This window comes from Ranitomeya variabilis, chromosome 2, assembly GCF_051348905.1.
Source record: "Ranitomeya variabilis isolate aRanVar5 chromosome 2, aRanVar5.hap1, whole genome shotgun sequence".
NCBI lineage: Eukaryota > Metazoa > Chordata > Amphibia > Anura > Dendrobatidae > Ranitomeya > Ranitomeya variabilis.
Window position 1 is genome coordinate 955,211,430 of NC_135233.1, and position 22,103 is coordinate 955,233,532.

Consider the following 22,103-nt stretch of genomic DNA (forward strand, 5'->3'; position numbering starts at 1 on the left):
ACAAGCTCTCAGCTCAGCTGGTATGATCCTCTATGTGTTCTAGTACCTGTAGTGCTTTGCTTTGCATACATTTCCATGTCTCTCTCACTAGTTATCCGGCTTGCCAACTGCAGTCAGGTCATGATTCAAACAAATAGATCAGTCCAGGTGGTGGGGTCCACTCATCATTGGTTTGTCTGTATGGCTTTCTATGACATTGATGCATATTGCATGACTGTGCTGCCTGGTGTCTCCGGCCCCCAATTTCCTTCCATTAAAATGATGCAACATTTTCAAAGTTGTTGCTAGGATGTAAGCAAAGAGCCAGCCAATAAACATGGAAACCAAACTAGCTCACCAAAAACAAGACCGCTGTAGACCTCGGCAAGGAGGAATTCACTCCCGCCCAATGTAGTAACAGGTAAATCCAAGTAAGAAAATCCTCCAGCTGTAGGTTCCAAAAAAATGAGATATTTATTCCAGCAAATTTAAAAAGATGACATCCTCTAGTGCATCCAAATTATAATTTGACGAATTTCCTACGAGTGTCGGACTGCGACTCAGTCCTTATTCATGGAAGTGTCCATCATTTTAGATGAGCAAAGAAACGTATCAAACTGAGTTTCTGTGCCCATCTGAAAAAACAGACATTTTATTAAAAAAAGCACAAATGGAGTTCACTTGAACTTTGTTCATGTCATAGCAGCCGTAGCTCCATCGTGGGTTCATCTGAATTCCAGTTTTAAGAGGATTTAGGCAGAATCCTTGAACAAATCCTATAAAAGAAGGATATACCAACAATAAATTATAGTTATACCAAAGACTGAAGAGAAACCTCAAAAAGTATTCAAAAGAGGGCGAAAACAAATAATTGACCAATCACAATAAACGCTTTATTTGGTGATAGATGACATAACAGCAACAAAAAGACAAGGACATGTTAAATATATATATATTTATACAAAAAAACAGCTCAGGAGGGGAACATGTATGACCAAATGTTTATTTTTGTTAATGTTGATGATTATGACTTACAGCCAATGAAAACCCAAAAGTCACTATCTCAGTAAATTAGAAGATTTTATAACACCAGCTTGAAAAATTATTTTAAAATCCAAAATGTTGGTATATTGAAATGTATCAGAGAAAGAAGCAGAGATGATTTCCTGCTCAGGCCTCCAAAACAAATGCACTGGCAGGGTGCAGCGGACCTGATTAATGATGGCAGAAACACAGGTGCAACAATACCGATGAAACAACCACTTTCAATCTAGTGTTGGCTGTTTGGTATTTAAGTGCACAAAAAGATAAAAGATAATAGTCTGTATGTGGCATTATTCACACAGGCAATGCAGAGCATCTGGCTTACAGCCTATTACTAACGTACAAACAGACGGGCTTGCCCAGTGCTACAAAATGTATGCTGTGTGAATAGAGGCCTACAATTTACAGAGCCATCTTGGTCCAACTGCACCCTGCAAGATAAAGTGCAAGTGTTTTGGAGGCCTGAGCAGGTAATCATCTCTGATTCTTTCTCTGACTATTTGGAAAAATTTTTGGAGGATTTTTTAAGTCCTCTTTTTGTGTCGGTGTGCCCTATATTGAAATGTATGTTCAATAAATGCACTCAATACTTGGTCGGGGCTCCTTTTGCATCAATTACTGCATCAGTGTGGCATGGAGGCGATCAGTTTGTGGCACTGCTGAGGTGTTATGGAAACCCAAGTTGCTTTGATAGCAGCCTTCAGCTTGTCAGCATTATTGGGTCTAGTGTCTTTCATCTTCCTCTTGACAATACCCCATATATTCTCTATGAGATTATAGTCAGGCAAGTTTGCTAGCCAATCAAGCACAGTGATACTGTTATTTTTAGCCCCTTACTGACCGCTAATACGCCTTTTAACAGCGGCAGTTAAGGGTACTTATTCCATAGCACCGCTTTTTAACGGCACTGAGAAATAAGGTTATAGCGCCCCTCAGCGTCGGAAAATCTCCGGGTTCTTTTGTTACCATCCCCAGTCTTGTGATCATCACTATTCAACGAATAATGGCGATCGCAAATAAAAGTCAGATTTCCCTTTCATTTCTCTGTCCTCTGATATGATCTAGCATACCAGAGGAGAGAAAAATAGGGTCCCCGGAGCTCCCCCGGTACCTTCAACTTCTCTGGACCCTCCAGCTCAATCCCCAGGCCCTCCACGTCATCTTCCTGGACGAAAATGGCGGGTGCATGTGCAGTGCACCCACCGAGATCTGCTGGCCAGCACCCGGATAACAATAGGAGATTTTTCCCATTGGTTCATTTTGATCACTGTGATAGACCCTATCACAGCTATCAAAATAAAAAATAGATAATCAAACCCCCCTTTATCACCCCCTTAGTTAGGTAAAAATAATATTAAAAAATATATATTTTTCCATTTTTCCATTAGGGTTGGGCTTTGGGTTAGGGTTGGGCTAGGGATAGAGCTAAGGTTAGGGTTGAGCTGGAGTTAGGGTTGGGGCTAGGGTTAGGGTTGAAGTTAGAGCTAGGGTTAGGGTTGGGCTAAGGTTAGAGTTGGGGCTAGTGTTAGAGCTAAGGTTAGGGTTAGGCTAGGGTTAGGGCTGGGGCTAGGGTTAGGGTTTTGTTGGGGTTAGGGTTACGGTTGTGGTGTTGGGGTTACGGTTGTGATTTTGGGGTTACAGTTGTGGTGTTGTGGTTATGATTGTGGTGTTGGTTAGGGTTGTGTTGGGGTTAGGGTTGTGTTGGGGTTATGGCTGGGGTGTTGGGGTTAGGGTGGGGTTGGGGTTAGGTTTGTGGTTAGGGTTAGGGTTGGGATTAGGGTTAGGGTTGGGATTAGGGTCAGAGGTAGGGCTGTGTTAGGGTTGAAGTTAGAATTGGGGGGTTTCCACTGTTCAGGTTTATCAAGGGTCTCCAAACGTGACATGGCTCCCGCCATTGATTCCAGCAAACTTTGCGCTCAAAAAGTCAAGCGGTGCTCCCTTCCTTCTGAGCCCTGCCATGCGCCCAAACTGGCTTTCCCCCACATATGGGGTATAGGCTTACTCTGGAGAAATGCCCAAATAGTACAATCCACAAGCGCAGATAGCCAAATAGATGACTAAAGATGTCCTACAATTAATGAAGTGCAGGATTTTAAAATCCCGTTCACTTCCTGAATCAGAGAATGTGTTGGTTTTTGGGACAAATTTGCATGCTGTGCAATTCCCACAGTTCCAACATCCCCATTTGGACCTTTTGAACCAAAAATAAATTAGGAGGAAGCTGATCTGAGGTGGCTACGCACTAACATATCTCATAGGGTTTTTACACATTTGGCACGAAGACAAGGTTTGTCTGGTAAAAATGAAGACAAAGTCGGATCTTGTTTCAGAATAGGCCAAAATGCAGATATAGCCGAGGACATTTAATTCCACCTAGAGTGATAGTTGGTAATAAATCTGGTTACTTCTGTAGATTCATTTTTTGTTTTCGGGATAAGATGAGACTGTCTATCCAATTGTTTTGCACGTTGATAGGTGATATCAATATATTTCCACTTGTAGCCATGTTGGAGGAATCTTTGTCTCGAAGCATTAGAATGACTCAAAATCTTCATGACCACAGATCCGTCTTGCCCTAATGAACTGATGTGTGGGTATAGCCCAAATTACTGCACATGTGCTGGGTGGGAAGATTGTGCATATAACAATGCATTCACACTTGTCTTCTTGCGATGGATCGTGGTATCTATTCGTCCATTCAAATCAACAGAGATGCCATGAATAAATCAATAGCAGTCTGGCTTATATGAGATGTCAACTTAATATTCCCCTCATTATTACGATACAATAAAAATAATTCCAGAGTCCCTGAACATACTGCAGAAACACAATGTAAATAGGGAATCTGTCTACATTGTGAATAAATGTATGCCGCCAACTTACCAAATTTCTAGAAAAGCCGCCCTAGAGGAGAGGAGACTCCTGTTCACATGCATCTGATTTGTTGCAGGAATTTCTCCAACTGTCCCATTTATCGTAATAGGAATAGTGGAAAGTCACGTGCTCTAACTGACAAAACTATGGATCTATAATTAGTAGCAGCAAAAAATCCTATTAGCATTGAAAATACTTGCACCAGTAATTAAAGTTGATTCTTGGACACCAAACCAGTTAAGCCCAAGCAATAAACTATGGTATCTAAAGTCTTATAGTGGCTATACACAATGGACTACCATCAAAGCCACTCTTGGCCTAATATGGCCACTACAATCCTCAGCACACATCATGTTGACAATGGGAAGAGTAGCACTCAGTTGTGAGTTTGTTCACACATTCCATGGGGAGCAACAGAGAAATGACACAAATCGATATACTAATAATTTTTATTTCTTTAGCAATGCATGAATTTACTAAAACTGATATATCTGAGTAACTGGCAGGTCCTTTTTAATTTCCCCATTCATGGTGTTGCAGGAGAATTTAATACTCAATGCAAGTGTTTCCTATTGATTACAGCTATTTGCTGGGTTCTTGGCCATGTGGATTGCTTATCTTTCAGGGAACAGTACTAACAATTGATTGTCTTGCCCTAATTCACCCCAGCACCCTCCTACCTACCATTCAGTCAGAAATCTACAAGCCATTATCCCTCATACACTTTCAGACTCCCTACACTCATCAATGTCCCCAATCTCTTCTTTTTCCTGTCCTGATCTGGCTGTACATCACTTCTATGACACTCTTAGGGTACCGTCTCACAGTGGCACTTTGGTCGCTACGACGGCACGATCTGTGACGTTCCAGCGATATACTTACGATCTCGCTGTGTCTGACACGCTACTGTGATCAGGGACCCCGCTGAGAATCGTACGTCGTAGCAGATTGTTTGAAACTTTCTTTCGTCGTCAAGTGTCCCGCTGTGGCGGCATGATCGCATCGTGTAACAAAGGTGTGCACGATATTGTATACGATGTGCGCACAGTAACCAACGGCTTCTACATCGCAAATACGTCATGAAATTATCGCTCCAGCGCCGTGCATTGCGAAGTGTGACCGCAGTCTATGACGCTGGAGCGACGCTGGAGCGTCACGGATCGTGCCGTCGTAGCGACCAAAGTGCCACTGTGAGACGGTACCCTTAGAAGCACCCTTGACCAAGTAGCTCCCCTCACCCTCAGAACCTCTAAATACAGAGTGAAACAGCCCTGGCTCACATCGCAAACCCGATTTTCTCCAGCGATGCTCTGGGTGTGCTGAACGCTTATGGAGGAAAACTCGCACACCAGAAGACTTCATACACTTCAAATTTATGTTAAGGACTTATAACTCTGCCCTTCACCTCGCCAAACAGACCTACTTCACCACCCTGATCTCCTCACTATCCAACAACCCCAAGAAACTTTTTGACACCTTTCACTCCCTCCTCAGGCCAAAAGCACAAGCCCCTATCACAGACATTTGTGCTGATGATCTGGCCTCCCAATTTATAGAGAAAATAGATAACATCCATCAGGAAACCCACTCCCATTCACCAAGTTCAGTGACTCCCATCCCTCCCTGCATTTTCCCTGGCTCACTTTCCACATTCGATCCCATCACAGAAGAAGAAGTCTCCAGGCTCCTCTCCTCTACTCGTCCGACTACATGCACTACTGACCCAATTCCCTCACACCTCCTCCAGTCTCTCTCTCCAGTCGTCACAACTCTCCTAACTACAATCTTTAATCTCTCCCTCTCCTCTGGAATTTTCCCCTCCTCTTTCAAACACTGTATCATTACTCCAATACTAAAGAAACCCACCCTCGACCCATCCTGCACAAACAACTACAGACCAGTCTCTAATCTCCCCTTCATCTCTAAACTCTTGGAGGGCCTGATATACTCCCCCCTTACCTGTTACCTCTCCACTCACTCCCTCCTAGACCCTTCACAGTCCGGTTTCCGCCCCCTACATTCGGCAGAAACTGCACTCATCAAAGTGACCAATGACCTTCTGACAGCAAAACATAACGGTGACCACTCTCTGCTCATTCTTCTCGACCTTTCTGCAGCTTTCGACACTGTTTGACCACCCTCTCCTACTCTCTAGGCTCCAGTCACTAGGCATTAAGGACACTGCTCTCTCCTGCTTCTCCTCCTATCTTTCTGACCGCTCCTTCAGTGTTATATTCTCTGGCTCCACTTCGTCTCCTCTTCCTCTCACTGTCGGGGTACCTCAGGGCTCAGTCCTTGGCCCCTTCTCTTCTCTCTCTACATGGCCCCAATTGGACAGACCATCAGCAGATTTGGTTTTCAGTACCATCTTTATGCTGATGACACACAACTATATACATCATCCCCTGAACTTACCCCCGCTGTACTACAGAACGCCACTGACTGTCTGTCCGCAGTCTCTGACATAATGTCCTCTCTCTACCTGAAACTCAACCTCTCCAAAACTGAACTTCTTCTGCTCCCGCCTTCTACTAACCTCCCTAAATCTGGCATTTCCCTCTCCGTGGGTGGCACCATAATAACACCCCGGCAGCAGGCGCGCTGTCTGGGTGTTATGTTTGACTCCGATCTCTCCTTCACCTCCCATATACAATCTCTTGCTCGCTCTTGCCGCTTACACCTAAAGAACATCTCTAGAATCCGCCCTTTTCTCACCATGGAAACAACAAAAACCCTCACTGTCACCCTGATCCACTCCCGCCTGGACTACTGTAATGCTCTATTAATTGTCCTCCCTCTCACTCGACTTTCCCCTCTCCAGTCCATCCTTAATGCAGCAGCCAGGGTCGTCCATCTAGCTAATCATTACTCGGACGCGTCCGCTCTTCGTCAGTCGTTACACTGGCTGCCCATTCATTACAGGATACAATTCAAAGTACTTGTTCTCACCCACAAAGCTCTCCAGAGTGCGGCACCCCCTTACATCTCCTCCCTCATTTCTGTCTATCGGCCTAACCGACCGCTGCGCGCTGCAAATGACTTTCGACTAACCTCTGCACTAATCCGTATGTCCCACTCCCGACTCCAAGACTTCTCCCGTGCTGCGCCAATCCTCTGGAATGCTCTACCCCAAGATATTAGGACCATCCAGAATTTGCATAGTTTTAGGCGCTTGCTCAAAACACATTTGTTCAGAGCGGCCTACCACGTTCACTAATCAAAGTCATTTTATGTTTGTGTGTGTGTAGCCCATTCACTATCCCCATCCATCCCCCACCCCCTGAAGATGGCTGGACCATCATTGTAAATACATCATTGTAAATACACACCTGAACTTTGTATCTCCCCCACCTCATGGTAGATTGTAAGCTCTCACGAGCAGGGTTGTCTTATTGTGCTTTAATTATATTGTTAACGTTGTTACTTATGACTGTTGTGTTTGAAACTGTTAAACTGTAAAGCGCTGCGGAATATGTTGGCGCTATATAAATAAAGATTATTATTATTGATTGTCCAAATCCAATGAGTCTATTTAACACCAATGGATGTGACAAGGAAGGGGTGTTTATATTTATTACTTTCTACCTGTGTCCATAGGAACAAGACTGCCCATTTCTAGTGCTGCTTATGCTAAGCACATACTGCATCAGTGTATTTTGCCAAAAGTAAATGCCAGGGAGAACCACTATACTTTAACATTTCCAAAGCCCCCATTCCCCAGATAGTGAATTGAAAAAACACTCTTTGGGTATTCATCGGGCTGGGAATGGGAAACTATATAAAAGTAATGTCCAGCTCAAAAAAAGGTGAGGCCATGCTCTTATTTGCACAGGGTGCAAAAACCGAAAGAAATGAACTGGAATATAAGTTGATATTTCATTCAGCTGGGCATTACATTCATATAGCTTCCCATTGTTTGGTGTCCACTAGTCGGGACCTTGGTCCTTCTCGGCCATTGTTTACATTTATGTAACTTCACATATGGTAAGATTTTAATACTAGTGATTCAGACTCTCCTGAGTAGGTTCAGGTTGGCGTGATGGAATGGCTTTTACGTTTATCGATCAAAATGATGTTAAGTACCCTATGTTATTTACAAGCACTATTGCTATTTATTTACGTACTGCAGTGTATTTGCACATTTTATTTCTATCTTTATGTTCTATCTAGGTTTTGTCTGTTTAGTGGCCAGTGTGAACATAGGGCTACACGTTGTGTGCAAACCAACTTATATTCCAGTTCATTCCTTTCAGTTTTTCTTTAGGTTTTGACAACAGTTGGTGAGGAGGAAGGGTCAACCTCAATATTAAAGCTGCAGAGACCATATTATATCCCTACCTGATAGTAGACAATGGTGTCGTTCTCCAAAATTAGACATGCAGCAGTTTGGAAGGGTTCATTCGTCAAGATTGCCACATTGGGTATGTCCTTGGATGGTTTACTGTTGTGAATTAGACTTTTTGGCTCCCTCTTGTGGTCACTAGTGGTATGACTCTGGGATTGTCTTTTTTCTGTTTGGCACTCACCTGGGTCGTTAGTCCAGGGGTGTCGCTATATTAACTTCCTGGATCCTTAGTCCAGTGCCTGGCATCGTTGTAATCAGATCCTTCTGTTGCTCCTGTCTGCTGGTCCTGGCTCTTGCAAAATTAAGCTAAGTCTTGCTTCTTTGTTTTTTGAGTTACTTGCTTTGCTACTATTTTTGTCCAGCTTGTACTAAATGTGATTTCTGACCTTGCTGGAAGCTCTAGGGGGCTGGTGTTCTCCCCCCGGCCGTTAGACGGTTCGGGGGTTCTTGAATATCCAGCGTGGATATTTTAATAGGGTTTTTGCTGACCATATAAGTTATCTTACTATATTCTGCTATTAGCTAGTGGGCCTCTCTTTGCTAAATACCTAGCTCATTCTTACGTTTGTCTTTTCCTCTTACCTCACCGTTATTATTTGTTGGGGGCTTGTTTCCAACTTTTGGGGTCTTTTCTCTGGAGGCAAGAAAGGTCTTTCTTTTCCCTTCTAGGGTTAGTTAGTTCTCCGGCTGGCGCGAGACGTCTAGAACCAACGTAGGCACGTTCCCCGGCTACTTCTATTTGTGGTGCTAGGATTAGATATATGGTCAGCCCAGTTACCACTGCCCTATGAGCTGGTTTTTTGTGTTTGCAGACTTGGTATTGATTCCTGAGACCCTCTGCCATTGGGGTCATAACAGTATGCCAGGCCAACATTGAATGTTTAATGCATTGCAGAAGTGGGATATAAGAAAGGAAATTCTGAATTTTTTTTTTTTTTTTCCTCTCTTCCTCCCCTTTACCTCTGAGTGGCTGAGCTTGCTGTAGACATGAATGTCCAGACCTTGATTACAAGTGTGGACCAGCTTGCTGCTCGTGTGCAAAGCATACAAGATTTTGTTACCAGTAGTCCTATGTCTGAACCTAAAATACCTATTCCTGAACTGTTTTCTGGAGACCGATTTAAGTTTAGGAATTTCAGGGATAATTGTAAATTGTTTCTATCTCTGAGACCCCGTTCATCTGGAGACTTAGTTCAGCAAGTTAAAATTGTTATCTCTTTTTTACGGGGCGACCCTCAGGATTGGGCTTTCTCGCTAGCGCCAGGAGATCCGGCATTGGCAAATATTGATGCGTTTTTTCTGGCGCTCGGATTGCTTTACGAGGAACCCAATCTTGAGGTTCAAGCAGAAAAAGCCTTGCTGGCTATTTCTCAGGGCCAGGATGAAGCTGAAGTGTATTGCCAAAAATTTCGGAAATGGTCCGTGCTTACTCAGTGGAATGAGTGTGCTCTGGCCGCAAACTTCAGAAATGGCCTTTCTGAAGCCATTAAGAATGTGATGGTGGGTTTCTCCATTCCTACAACTCTGAATGATTCCATGGCGCTGGCTATTCAAATTGACCGGCGTTTGCGGGAGCGCAAAACCGCTAATCCTCTGGTGGTGTTGTCTAAACAAACACCTGATTTGATGCAATGTGATAGAATTCAGACCAGAAATGAGCGGAAAAATCATAGACGTCAGAATGGGTTGTGTTTTTACTGTGGTGATTCTACACATGTTATATCAGCATATTCTAAACGCCTAACAAGGGTTGTTAGTCCTGTCGCCATTGGTAATTTGCAACCTAAATTTATTTTGTCTGTGACTTTAATTTGCTCATTGTCCTCTTACCCTGTTATGGCGTTTGTGGATTCAGGTGCTGCCCTGAGTCTTATGGATCTGTCATTTGCCAAGCGCTGTGGTTTTGTTCTTGAGCCGTTGGTTAATCCTATCCCTCTGAGGGGTATTGATGCTACGCCATTGGCGGAAAATAAACCGCAGTTTTGGACACAGGTAACCATGTGCATGACTCCTGAACATCGGGAGGTGATTCATTTTCTTGTTCTGCATAAAATGCATGATTTGGTCGTTTTGGGTTTGCCATGGTTACAGACTCATAATCCAGTCTTGGATTGGAAGGCAATGTCTGTGTCAAGTTGGGGCTGTCAGGGTATTCATGGTGATTCCCCGCCGGTGTCTATTGCTTCCTCTACTCCTTCGGAAGTTCCTGAGTATTTGTCTGATTATCAGGATGTGTTCAGCGAGTCCAGGTCCAGTGTTCTGCCTCCTCATAGGGACTGTGACTGTGCCATAGATTTGATTCCAGGTAGCAAATTTCCTAAGGGAAGACTATTTAATCTGTCTGTACCTGAGCATACCGCAATGCGTTCGTATATCAGGGAATCTCTGGAGAAGGGGCATATCCGTCCTTCCTCTTCCCCTCTTGGTGCGGGATTTTTTTTTGTGGCCAAGAAGGACGGATCTTTGAGACCTTGTATTGACTATCGGCTTCTGAATAAAATCACTGTTAAATTTCAGTATCCTTTGCCTCTGTTGTCAGACTTGTTTGCCCGAATTAAAGGTGCCAAGTGGTTCACCAAGATAGATCTTCGTGGTGCGTACAACCTTGTGCGCATTAAGCGAGGAGATGAATGGAAAACCGCGTTTAATACGCCCGAAGGTCATTTTGAGTACTTGGTGATGCCTTTTGGGCTCTCTAATGCTCCTTCAGTGTTTCAGTCCTTTATGCATGATATTTTCCGGAAGTATCTGGATAAATTTATGATCGTTTATCTGGATGATATTCTGTTTTTTTCTGATGACTGGGACTCGCATGTAGAGCAGGTCAGGATGGTGTTTCAGGTTTTGCGTGAGAATGCTTTATTTGTTAAGGGCTCAAAGTGTCTCTTTGGAGTACAGAAGGTTCCCTTTTTGGGTTTTATTTTTTCCCCTTCTGCGGTGGAGATGGACCCAGTCAAGGTCCGTGCTATTCATGATTGGACTCAACCCACGTCAGTTAAGAGTCTTCAGAAGTTCTTGGGTTTTGCTAACTTCTACCGTCGTTTTATTGCAAATTTTTCTAGCATTGCTAAACCTTTGACGGATATGACCAAGAAAGGTTCTGATGTTGCTAACTGGGCTCCTGCAGCCGTGGAGGCTTTCCAGGAGTTGAAGCGCCGGTTTACTTCGGCGCCTGTTTTGTGCCAGCCTGATGTCTCACTTCCCTTTCAGGTTGAAGTGGATGCTTCTGAGATTGGGGCAGGGGCCGTTTTGTCGCAGAGAGGCCCTGGTTGCTCTGTGATGAGACCTTGTGCCTTTTTCTCGAGGAAGTTTTCGCCTGCTGAGCGGAATTATGATGTTGGCAATCGGGAGTTGTTGGCCATGAACTGGGCATTTGAGGAGTGGCGTCATTGGCTCGAGGGTGCTAAGCATCGTGTGGTGGTCTTGACTGATCACAAAAATCTGATGTATCTCGAGTCTGCTAAACGCCTGAATCCAAGACAGGCCCGCTGGTCATTGTTTTTCTCCCGTTTTGACTTTGTGGTCTCGTATTTACCAGGTTCAAAGAATGTGAAGGCTGATGCTCTTTCAAGGAGCTTTGTGCCTGACTCTCCGGGAGTCGCAGAACCAGTTGGTATTCTTAAAGAGGGAGTTATCTTGTCAGCCATTTCTCCGGATTTGCGACGTGTGTTGCAGAGATTTCAGGCTGGTAGACCTGACTCTTGTCCACCTGACAGACTGTTTGTTCCTGATAAGTGGACCAGCAGAGTCATTTCTGAGGTTCATTCCTCGGTGTTGGCAGGGCATCCGGGAATTTTTGGCACCAGAGATCTGGTGGCTAGGTCCTTTTGGTGGCCTTCCTTGTCACGGGATGTGCGGTCGTTTGTGCAGTCCTGTGGGACTTGTGCTTGAGCTAAGCCTTGCTGTTCGCGTGCCAGCGGGTTGCTCTTGCCCTTGCCTGTCCCGAAGAGGCCTTGGACACACATTTCCATGGATTTCATTTCAGATCTCCCGGTGTCTCAGGGCATGTCTGTCATCTGGGTGGTATGTGATCGCTTTTCTAAGATGGTCCATTTGGTACCTTTGCCTAAGCTGCCTTCCTCTTCCGATCTGGTTCCTGTGTTCTTTCAGAATGTGGTTCGTTTACACGGCATTCCTGAGAATATTGTGTCTGACAGAGGATCCCAGTTTGTTTCCAGGTTCTGGCGATCCTTTTGTGCTAGGATGGGCATTGAGTTGTCATTTTCGTCTGCCTTTCATCCTCAGACTAATGGACAAACGGAGCGAACTAATCAGACTCTGGAGGCTTATTTGAGGTGTTTTGTTTCTGCGGATCAGGATGATTGGGTGACCTTCTTGCCGTTGGCTGAGTTTGCCCTTAATAATCGGGCTAGTTCCGCTACTTTGGTTTCGCCATTTTTCTGCAACTCTGGTTTCCATCCTCGTTTTTCCTCGGGACATGTGGAGCCTTCTGACTGTCCTGGGGTAGATTCTGTGGTGGATAGGTTGCAGCAGATCTGGAATCATGTGGTGGACAACTTGAAGTTGTCACAAGAGAAGGCTCAGCGTTTTGCCAACCGCCGCCGCGGTGTGGGTCCCCGACTTCGTGTTGGGGATTTGGTATGGCTGTCTTCTCGATTTGTTCCTATGAAGGTCTCCTCTCCTAAATTTAAGCCTCGCTTCATCAGTCCTTACAAGATATTGGAAATCCTTAATCCTGTGTCCTTTCGCTTGGATCTTCCGGTGTCGTTTGCCATTCACAACGTGTTCCATAGGTCTTTGTTGCGGCGGTACGTTGTACCTGTGGTTCCTTCTGTTGAGCCTCCTGCTCCGGTGTTGGTTGAGGGCGAGTTGGAGTACGTGGTGGAGAAGATCTTGGATTCTCGTCTCTCCAGACGGAGGCTTCAGTATCTGGTCAAGTGGAAGGGCTATGGTCAGGAGGATAATTCCTGGGTGGTTGCCTCTGATGTGCATGCGGCCGATTTAGTTTGTGCCTTTCACGCTGCTCATCCTGATCGCCCTGGTGGTCTTGGTGAGGGTTCGGTGACCCCTCCTTAAGGGGGGGGTACTGTTGTGAATTAGACTTTTTGGCTCCCTCTTGTGGTCACTAGTGGTATGACTCTGGGATTGTCTTTTTTCTGTTTGGCACTCACCTGGGTCGTTAGTCCAGGGGTGTCGCTATATTAACTTCCTGGATCCTTAGTCCAGTGCCTGGCATCGTTGTAATCAGATCCTTCTGTTGCTCCTGTCTGCTGGTCCTGGCTCTTGCAAAATTAAGCTAAGTCTTGCTTCTTTGTTTTTTGAGTTACTTGCTTTGCTACTATTTTTGTCCAGCTTGTACTAAATGTGATTTCTGACCTTGCTGGAAGCTCTAGGGGGCTGGTGTTCTCCCCCCGGCCGTTAGACGGTTCGGGGGTTCTTGAATATCCAGCGTGGATATTTTAATAGGGTTTTTGCTGACCATATAAGTTATCTTACTATATTCTGCTATTAGCTAGTGGGCCTCTCTTTGCTAAATACCTAGCTCATTCTTATGTTTGTCTTTTCCTCTTACCTCACCGTTATTATTTGTTGGGGGCTTGTTTCCAACTTTTGGGGTCTTTTCTCTGGAGGCAAGAAAGGTCTTTCTTTTCCCTTCTAGGGTTAGTTAGTTCTCCGGCTGGCGCGAGACGTCTAGAACCAACGTAGGCACGTTCCCCGGCTACTTCTATTTGTTGTGCTAGGATTAGATATATGGTCAGCCCAGTTACCACTGCCCTATGAGCTGGTTTTTTGTGTTTGCAGACTTGGTATTGATTCCTGAGACCCTCTGCCATTGGGGTCATAACAGTTTACTCTGCTAACCAGTGGCACAATAAATTCCAAATCTAATTTGAAATTACCGGTTTCATTAATATCTCAAATCTTCAAGGGTCTAAGAAAATGTGTGTTTTCTGGTCCCAGTAAATCTTCATCCCAGAATAAACCATGTATTTTTCTTCAGTTTCTACTTCCCAACTGCTAATCAATCAGTCAGCACTTTACATCTTCCATCGGTACATGTGTTCCCACCTTTAACCTTAAAGACAAAAAAAAAAGGGAGAAGCCAGCACTGCTTAAGGTCAGGACACAATACATAAGGTGCACATGCACATACTAAATTCTATCTGTATTTCAAATATGAGACATTTAGCAAACAATTGATCAATTCTTTGAGCTACCCCGCCACTTCACGGCATTCTCATAATGGAGCAGTCCTACGCTACGTATTTTATTTACATTGTGCCATTACGGCCTCCTACATGTATTAAGAGTGAGAAAAAAAAAAAAGGAAAGACCACATTAAATAACATTACCATAACATGCAAGCTGTACCTGGAGCATATCAGAATCACTACCTTGGTGCAGCGAAAGGCAAGCGCAGGTAAAAGCCGATCAGGTCCTGTGCGGACATTTCAGATCTGGCTTCCACACTGCCAAACCAGCACCAAAGTTAAAGGGTGAAACAGGCTGAGACACAGGTGCACAATTAACTAGAGCCTGAGGCAGGGCAGGGCTGCTGTGTGTGTGAACAGCAGCCTATCAATCACAATGAACACAGGAAGAATGGCGTACATAACCCAGCGTGCACGGCAACAGTGGTGGTCAGCCACTTACCAATCTAAAGACAAAAAAAAAAGGGAGAAGCCAGCACTGCTTAAGGTCAGGACTAGTGTTGAGCGATACCTTCCGATATGCAAAGGTATCGGATTGGATCGGCCGATACCCAAAAAATATCGGATATCGCCGATACCGATACCCGATACCAATGCATATCAATGGTACACTAAATATCTGAATGGTTCCCAGGGTCTGAAGGAGAGGAAACTCTCCTTCAGGCCCTGGGATCCATATTCATGTATAAAATAAAGAATAATAATAAAAAATATTGATATACTCACCCCTCGGATGGCCCCTGGCTCTCACCGGTCCAAGCGTCCTAAGAATGCAGCGTGAAGGACCTTCGATGACGTCGCGGCTTGTGATTGGTCGCATGACCGCTCATGTGACCGCTCACGAGACCAATCACAAGCCGCGACGTCATCGCAGGTCCTACACTCACTGCATTCTTAGGAACGGAGGCTGCCGGTTACATCGCTAAGGTCCAGGGTCCGCCGGAGGGGTGAGTATATCCATATTTTTTATTTTTATTCTTTATTTTTTACATGAATATGGATCCCAGGGCCTGAAGGAGAGTCTCCTCTCCTCCAGACCCTGGGAACCATACACTGGGAACTTCCGATTCCGATTTCCGATATCACAAAAATATCGGAACTCGGTATCGGAATTCCGATACAGCAAATATCGGCCGATACCCGATACTTGCGGTATCGGAATGCTCAACACTAGTCAGGACACAATACATAAGGTGCACATGCACATACTAAATTCTATCTGTATTTCAAATATGAGATTTGTCTTTACATTGGTAAGTGGCTGACCACCACTGTTGCCGCGCACGCTGGGTAAGGTACGCCTTTCTTTCTGTGTTCATTGTGATTGATAGGCTGCTGTTCACACACACAGCAGCCCTGCCCTGCCTCAGGCTCTAGTTAATTGTGCACCTGTGTCTCAGCCTGTTTCACCCTTTAACTTTGGTGCTGGTTTGGCAGTGTGGAGGCCAGATCTGAAATGTCCGCACAGGACCTGATCGGCTTTTACCTGCGCTTGCCTTTCGCCGCACCAAGGGAGTGATTCTGATATGCTCCAGGTACAGCTTGTGTAGCGCCCCCACTGCCGCAGGGCTGAGGGGTACCCGGTACCGGGCCTGTGAGTCTCTGCTCTGGGGTTGTCACGGTGGCTAGGCTCAGTCCGTGACCCTGCCGAGGGGCGTACAGTGATAGATATGATGGATGATGGTGGTGGTGAGGCTGTAGTGGTGCGGTGCAGTAAATAACGAGGACACCAGGTTGCAGTCTCTTTACCTCTTTACTGAAGATCTCTGAGTCCTCAGTCCAGAATCTGGATAACCAGGCTGCGCAAGTCCGGCCGGTCCAATGACACCTCCAGAGTTCTCTTAGCAGGTGGAAATCTGTGCCTTCCTTCTAGCGCTATGTGTTGCGGTCCTTCCCTGCTGTGCTTACAGAAAGTCCCCACAACTGTTGTGTCTGTTTCTTAAGTTCCCTCACAACTCGATTAGATGATGTTCTGCTAATCCTCCGTCCCTCCCTGATGTTCTGGTTGGGACAGCACCCGTTTGACGGGTAGGCTCGGAGCTCTTCCGGGACCCTAGAGTCGCCCCTCTCCACAAGTTGCCCCCCAAGACTGCATAGGTGATTTAAGTTAGACAGCCCGCCTTAGACTGACTGTCCTGCCGCTGTTTAGAGTATCGCTTGAAGCTGAATGTTGTAATACTCCCTCGGCGTTCCGGCCACCGGTAGTGCGCCTCAGTAGGGTGTTGCCTCGGTCTTACGGCACGACCCCTACTGGTATTCTCCTATTGCTTGATCTCGTTTCTCACTCAGCACAATCTATCTCACTTCTGGTCCTTCCTTGGGCACCGCCGCTATCCTGAGCAGGCACGGTCCCGTTACGTTCGTTCAAGTTGCCAAGCCTCTGTCAGGATCCCACCCCTGACAGAGACCCTACTGTATCTTCCCCCACAACACCCTCTGCCACAAGGTGTTGCCTGGTTCCAACCCAGTCAGCTTTCTGATCTAACTTCCTGCCTGACCCCCAGTTTACCCACTATGGTGGGGAGAGGCCTAGTGAATAGAACCCTTAGCTCCCCCCGGAGGCCCGACTGTGAAATGTATTGGTGTCTGTGATACCTGATCAGATGAACTCCTTCAGTGCCATCAGACGCACCATAGCTCCCCATAGTGGCGGAGCCACAGTACTGCAACGACCAGGACTCTGGGGCGCTGCACTCCCCCCTGGTTAAACACAGTACTCCGGGACTGGGAAGAAAACAACAATACAAGTTAGCAAAAAGACATACAGTTTTGTTGAGTGCAATAACAATAAGCATATTTAAACAGAGCTTCCCTTTATGGGAGGTGAGGACGCTTGAACGTTACAAACATGGTTAAATGTCATAGCAACATGCTACAAATAACTTTCTTTTACCCAACCGGGTATTCTACTAAGTGCAAAATTGTTGAACAATAATTTAACATTGCCTTTAAGGACATACACTCTGAATCCACTAAAGACCTTCTTATAATCACATTATAAGGCAATTTAACTTTTTTCATTCTCCTACTTTAAATCTGCAGGACCGCCTGTCCTAACGGCACCAGACCTTCTGCCTCTCCTTTCTGTTACAGGACCGCCCCGTTCAGCCCGGGCCTACTGCCTTTTCAACTACTATACACAGTATAGAGCATAACTGTTATGACCCCAATGGCGAGGGTCTCAGAGGAACGTGGAAGTCTGCAGAATACAAAAATCCAGCTCATAGGGCAGTGGTAACTGGGTTGACCATATATCTACTCCTAACGCCAACACTAGAAGTAGCCGGGGATCATTCCTACGTTGATTCTAGATGACACGCGCCAGCCGGAGAATCTAGCTACCCCTAGTAGAGGAAAACAAAGACCTTTCTTGCCTCCAGAGAAGGGGACCCCAAAGCTGGATAGAAGCCCCCCACAAATAATGACGGTGAGGTAAGAGGAAATGACAAACACAGAAATGAACCAGGTTTAGCACAGAGAGGCCCGCTTACTGATAGCAGAATAAAGAAAGGTAACTTATATGGTCAACAAAAACCCTATCAAAATCCACACTGGAAATTCAAGAACCCCCGAACCGTCTAACGGTCCGGGGGGAGAACACCAGCCCCCTAGAGCTTTCAGCAAAGGTCAGGATATAGATTTGGAACAAGCTGGACAAAAATACAAAACCAAAACAAATAGCAAAAAGCAAAAGGCAGACTTAGCTGATATAACTGGAACCAGGATCAGTAGACAAGAGCACAGCAGACTAGCTCTGATAACTACGTTGCCAGGCATTGAACTGAAGGTCCAGGGAGCTTATATAGCAACACCCCTAACTAACGACCCAGGTGCGGATAAAAGGAATGACAGAAAAACCAGAGTCAAAAAACTAGTAACCACTAGAGGGAGCAAAAAGCAAATTCACAACAGTACCCCCCCCTTAGTGAGGGGTCACCGAACCCTCACCACGACCACCAGGGCGATCAGGACGAGCGGCATGAAAGGCACGAACTAAATCGGCCGCATGAACATCAGAGGCGACCACCCAGGAATTATCCTCCTGACCATAGCCCTTCCACTTGACCAGGTACTGAAGCCTCCGCCTGGAGAGGCGAGAATCCAAGATCTTCTCCACCACGTACTCCAACTCGCCCTCAACCAACACCGGAGCAGGAGGCTCAGCAGAAGGAACTACAGGCACAATGTACCGCCGCAACAAGGACCTATGAAATACATTGTGAATAGCAAACGACACAGGAAGATCCAGACGAAAAGATACAGGATTAAGGATTTCCAATATCTTGTAAGGCCCAATAAAACGAGGTTTAAATTTGGGAGAGGAGACCTTCATAGGAACAAAGCGGGAAGAAAGCCATACCAAATCCCCAACGCGTAGTCGGGGACCCACACCGCGGCGGCGGTTGGCAAAGCGCTGAGCCTTCTCCTGTGACAACTTCAAGTTGTCCACCACATGATTCCAGATCTGCTGCAACCTATCCACCACAGAATCCACCCCAGGACAGTCAGAAGGCTCCACATGACCCGAAGAAAAGCGAGGATGGAAACCAGAGTTGCAGAAAAAAGGCGAAACCAAGGTGGCGGAACTAGCCCGATTATTAAGGGCAAACTCAGCCAACGGCAAGAATGTCACCCAATCGTCCTGATCAGCAGAGACAAAACACCTCAAATAAGCCTCCAAAGTCTGATTGGCTCGCTCCGTCTGTCCATTAGTCTGAGGATGGAAAGCAGACGAAAACGACAAATCAATGCCCATCCTACTACAAAAGGATCGCCAGAACCTGGAAACGAACTGGGATCCTCTGTCTGACACAATATTCTCAGGGATGCCGTGCAAACGAACCACGTTCTGGAAAAACACAGGAACCAGATCGGAAGAGGAAGGCAGTTTAGGCAAAGGAACCAAATGGACCATCTTGGAGAAGCGATCACATATCACCCAGATAACGGACATGCCCTGAGATAGCGGAAGATCAGAAATGAAATCCATGGAGATATGTGTCCAAGGTCTCTTCGGGACAGGCAAGGGCAAGAGCAAACCGCTGGCACGAGAACAGCAAGGCTTAGCTCGAGCACAAGTCCCACAGGACTGCACAAATGACCGCACATCCCTTGACAAGGAAGGCCACCAAAAGGACCTGGCCACCAGATCTCTGGTGCCAAAGATTCCCGGGTGACCTGCCAACACCGAGGAATGAACCTCGGAAATGACTCTGCTGGTCCACTTATCCGGGACAAACAGTCTGTCAGGTGGACAAGACTCAGGCCTATCAGCCTGAAATCTCTGCAACACACGTCGCAGATCCGGAGAAATAGCTGACAAGATAACTCCATCTTTAAGAATACCAACAGGATCCGCGACTCCAGGAGCATCAGGCACAAAGCTCCTAGAAAGAGCATCGGCCTTCACATTCTTTGAACCTGGTAAATACGAGACAACAAAATCAAAGCGGGAGAAAAACAATGACCAGCGGGCCTGTCTCGGATTAAGGCGTTTAGCAGACTCGAGATACATCAGATTTTTGTGATCAGTCAAGACCACCACACGATGCTTAGCACCCTCGAGCCAATGACGCCACTCCTCAAATGCCCATTTCATGGCCAACAACTCCCGATTGCCCACATCATAATTTCGCTCGGCAGGCGAAAACTTCCTAGAGAAAAAGGCACAAGGTTTCATAACAGAGCAACCAGGGCCTCTCTGCGACAAAACGGCCCCTGCCCCAATCTCCGAAGCATCCACCTCAACCTGAAAGGGAAGTGAGACATCAGGCTGGCACAAAACAGGCGCCGAAGTAAACCGGCGTTTCAACTCCTGGAAAGCCTCCACGGCAGCAGGAGCCCAGTTAGCTACATCGGAGCCCTTCTTGGTCATATCCGTCAAAGGTTTCACAATGCTAGAAAAATTAGCGATAAAACGACGGTAGAAGTTAGCGAAGCCCAAGAACTTCTGAAGACTCTTAACTGACGAGGGCTGAGTCCAATCAAGAATAGCTCGGACCTTGACTGGGTCCATCTCCACAGCAGAAGGAGAAAAAATGAACCCCAAAAAGGGAACCTTCTGTACACCAAAGAGACACTTTGAGCCCTTGACAAACAAAGAATTTTCACGCAAAATTTTAAAGACCAACCTGACCTGCTCCACATGCGAATCCCAATTATCAGAAAAAACCAAAATATCATCCAGATAAACAATCAAAAATTTATCCAGATACTTCCGGAAAATGTCATGCATAAAGGACTGAAAAACTGAAGGCGCATTGGAGAGCCCAAAAGGCATCACCAAGTACTCAAAATGACCTTCGGGCGTATTGAATGCGGTTTTCCATTCATCACCTTGCTTAATGCGCACAAGGTTGTACGCACCACGAAGGTCTATCTTGGTGAACCACTTGGCACCCTTAATCCGGGCAAACAAGTCAGACAACAGCGGTAAAGGATACTGAAATTTGACAGTGATCTTATTTAAAAGCCGATAATCAATACAAGGTCTCAAAGATCCGTCCTTTTTAGCCACAAAAAAGAATCCCGCACCAAGAGGGGAAGAAGACGGACGAATATGTCCTTTCTCCAGAGACTCCTTGATATATGAACGCATAGCGGTATGTTCAGGTACCGACAGATTAAACAGTCTTCCCTTAGGAAATTTACTGCCTGGGATCAAATCTATAGCACAGTCACAGTCCCTATGAGGAGGCAGTGCACTGGACTCATACTCACTGAAGACATCCTGATAATCAGACAAATACTCCGGAACTTCCGAAGGCGTAGAAGAAGCAATAGACACAGGCAGGGAATCCCCATGAATACCACGACAGCCCCAACTTGAGACTGACATAGCCTTCCAGTCCAGGACTGGATTATGGGTCTGTAACCATGGCAGCCCTAAAACAACCAAATCATGCATTTTATGTAAAACCAGGAAACGTATCACCTCGCGGTGTTCAGGAGTCATGCACATTGTAACCTGTGTCCAATACTGCGGTTTATTTGCTGCCAATGGTGTAGCATCAATACCCCTAAGAGGAATAGGATTTTCTAATGGTTCAAGAGTAAAACCACAGCGCTTAGCAAATGAGAGATCCATGAGACTCAGGGCAGCACCTGAATCTACAAACGCCATGACAGGATAAGATGACAGTGAGCAAATCAAAGTTACAGACAGAATAAATTTAGGTTGCAAATTACCAACGGTGACAGGACTAACAACCTTAGCTATACGTTTAGAGCATGCTGAGATAACATGTGTAGAATCACCACAGTAGTAGCACAAGCCATTCCGGCGTCTATGAATTTTCCGCTCATTTCTAGTCAGGATTCTATCACATTGCATTAAATCAGGCGTCTGTTCAGACAACACCATGAGGGAATTTGCGGTTTTTCTATCACATTGCACCGAATTAGGTGTCTGTTCAGACAACACCATGAGGGAATTTGCGGTTTTGCGCTCCCGCAACCGCCGGTCAATTTGAATAGCCAGTGCCATAGTATCATTCAGACCTGTGGGAATGGGAAAACCCACCATAACATTCTTAATGGCTTCAGAAAGGCCATTTCTAAAATTAGCGGCCAGTGCACACTCGTTCCAATGTGTCAGCACGGACCATTTCCGAAATTTTTGGCAATACACTTCAGCCTCGTCCTGCCCCTGAGACATAGCCAGCAAGGCCTTTTCTGCCTGAATCTCA

At 45.8% G+C, this 22,103-nt stretch overlaps 1 long non-coding RNA gene across 1 annotated transcript in view; it reads right to left on the minus strand.

Annotated features, from left to right (window-relative positions):
• Positions 1-742: 742 nt before the first annotated feature.
• Positions 743-22,103, minus strand: part of LOC143810063 (uncharacterized) — a 131,913-nt gene continuing 110,552 nt past the window's right edge. Inside the window, exon 3 of the long non-coding RNA XR_013222636.1 lies at positions 743-755. This is a non-coding gene — a long non-coding RNA (uncharacterized LOC143810063). The remainder of the gene's footprint in view (positions 756-22,103) is intronic.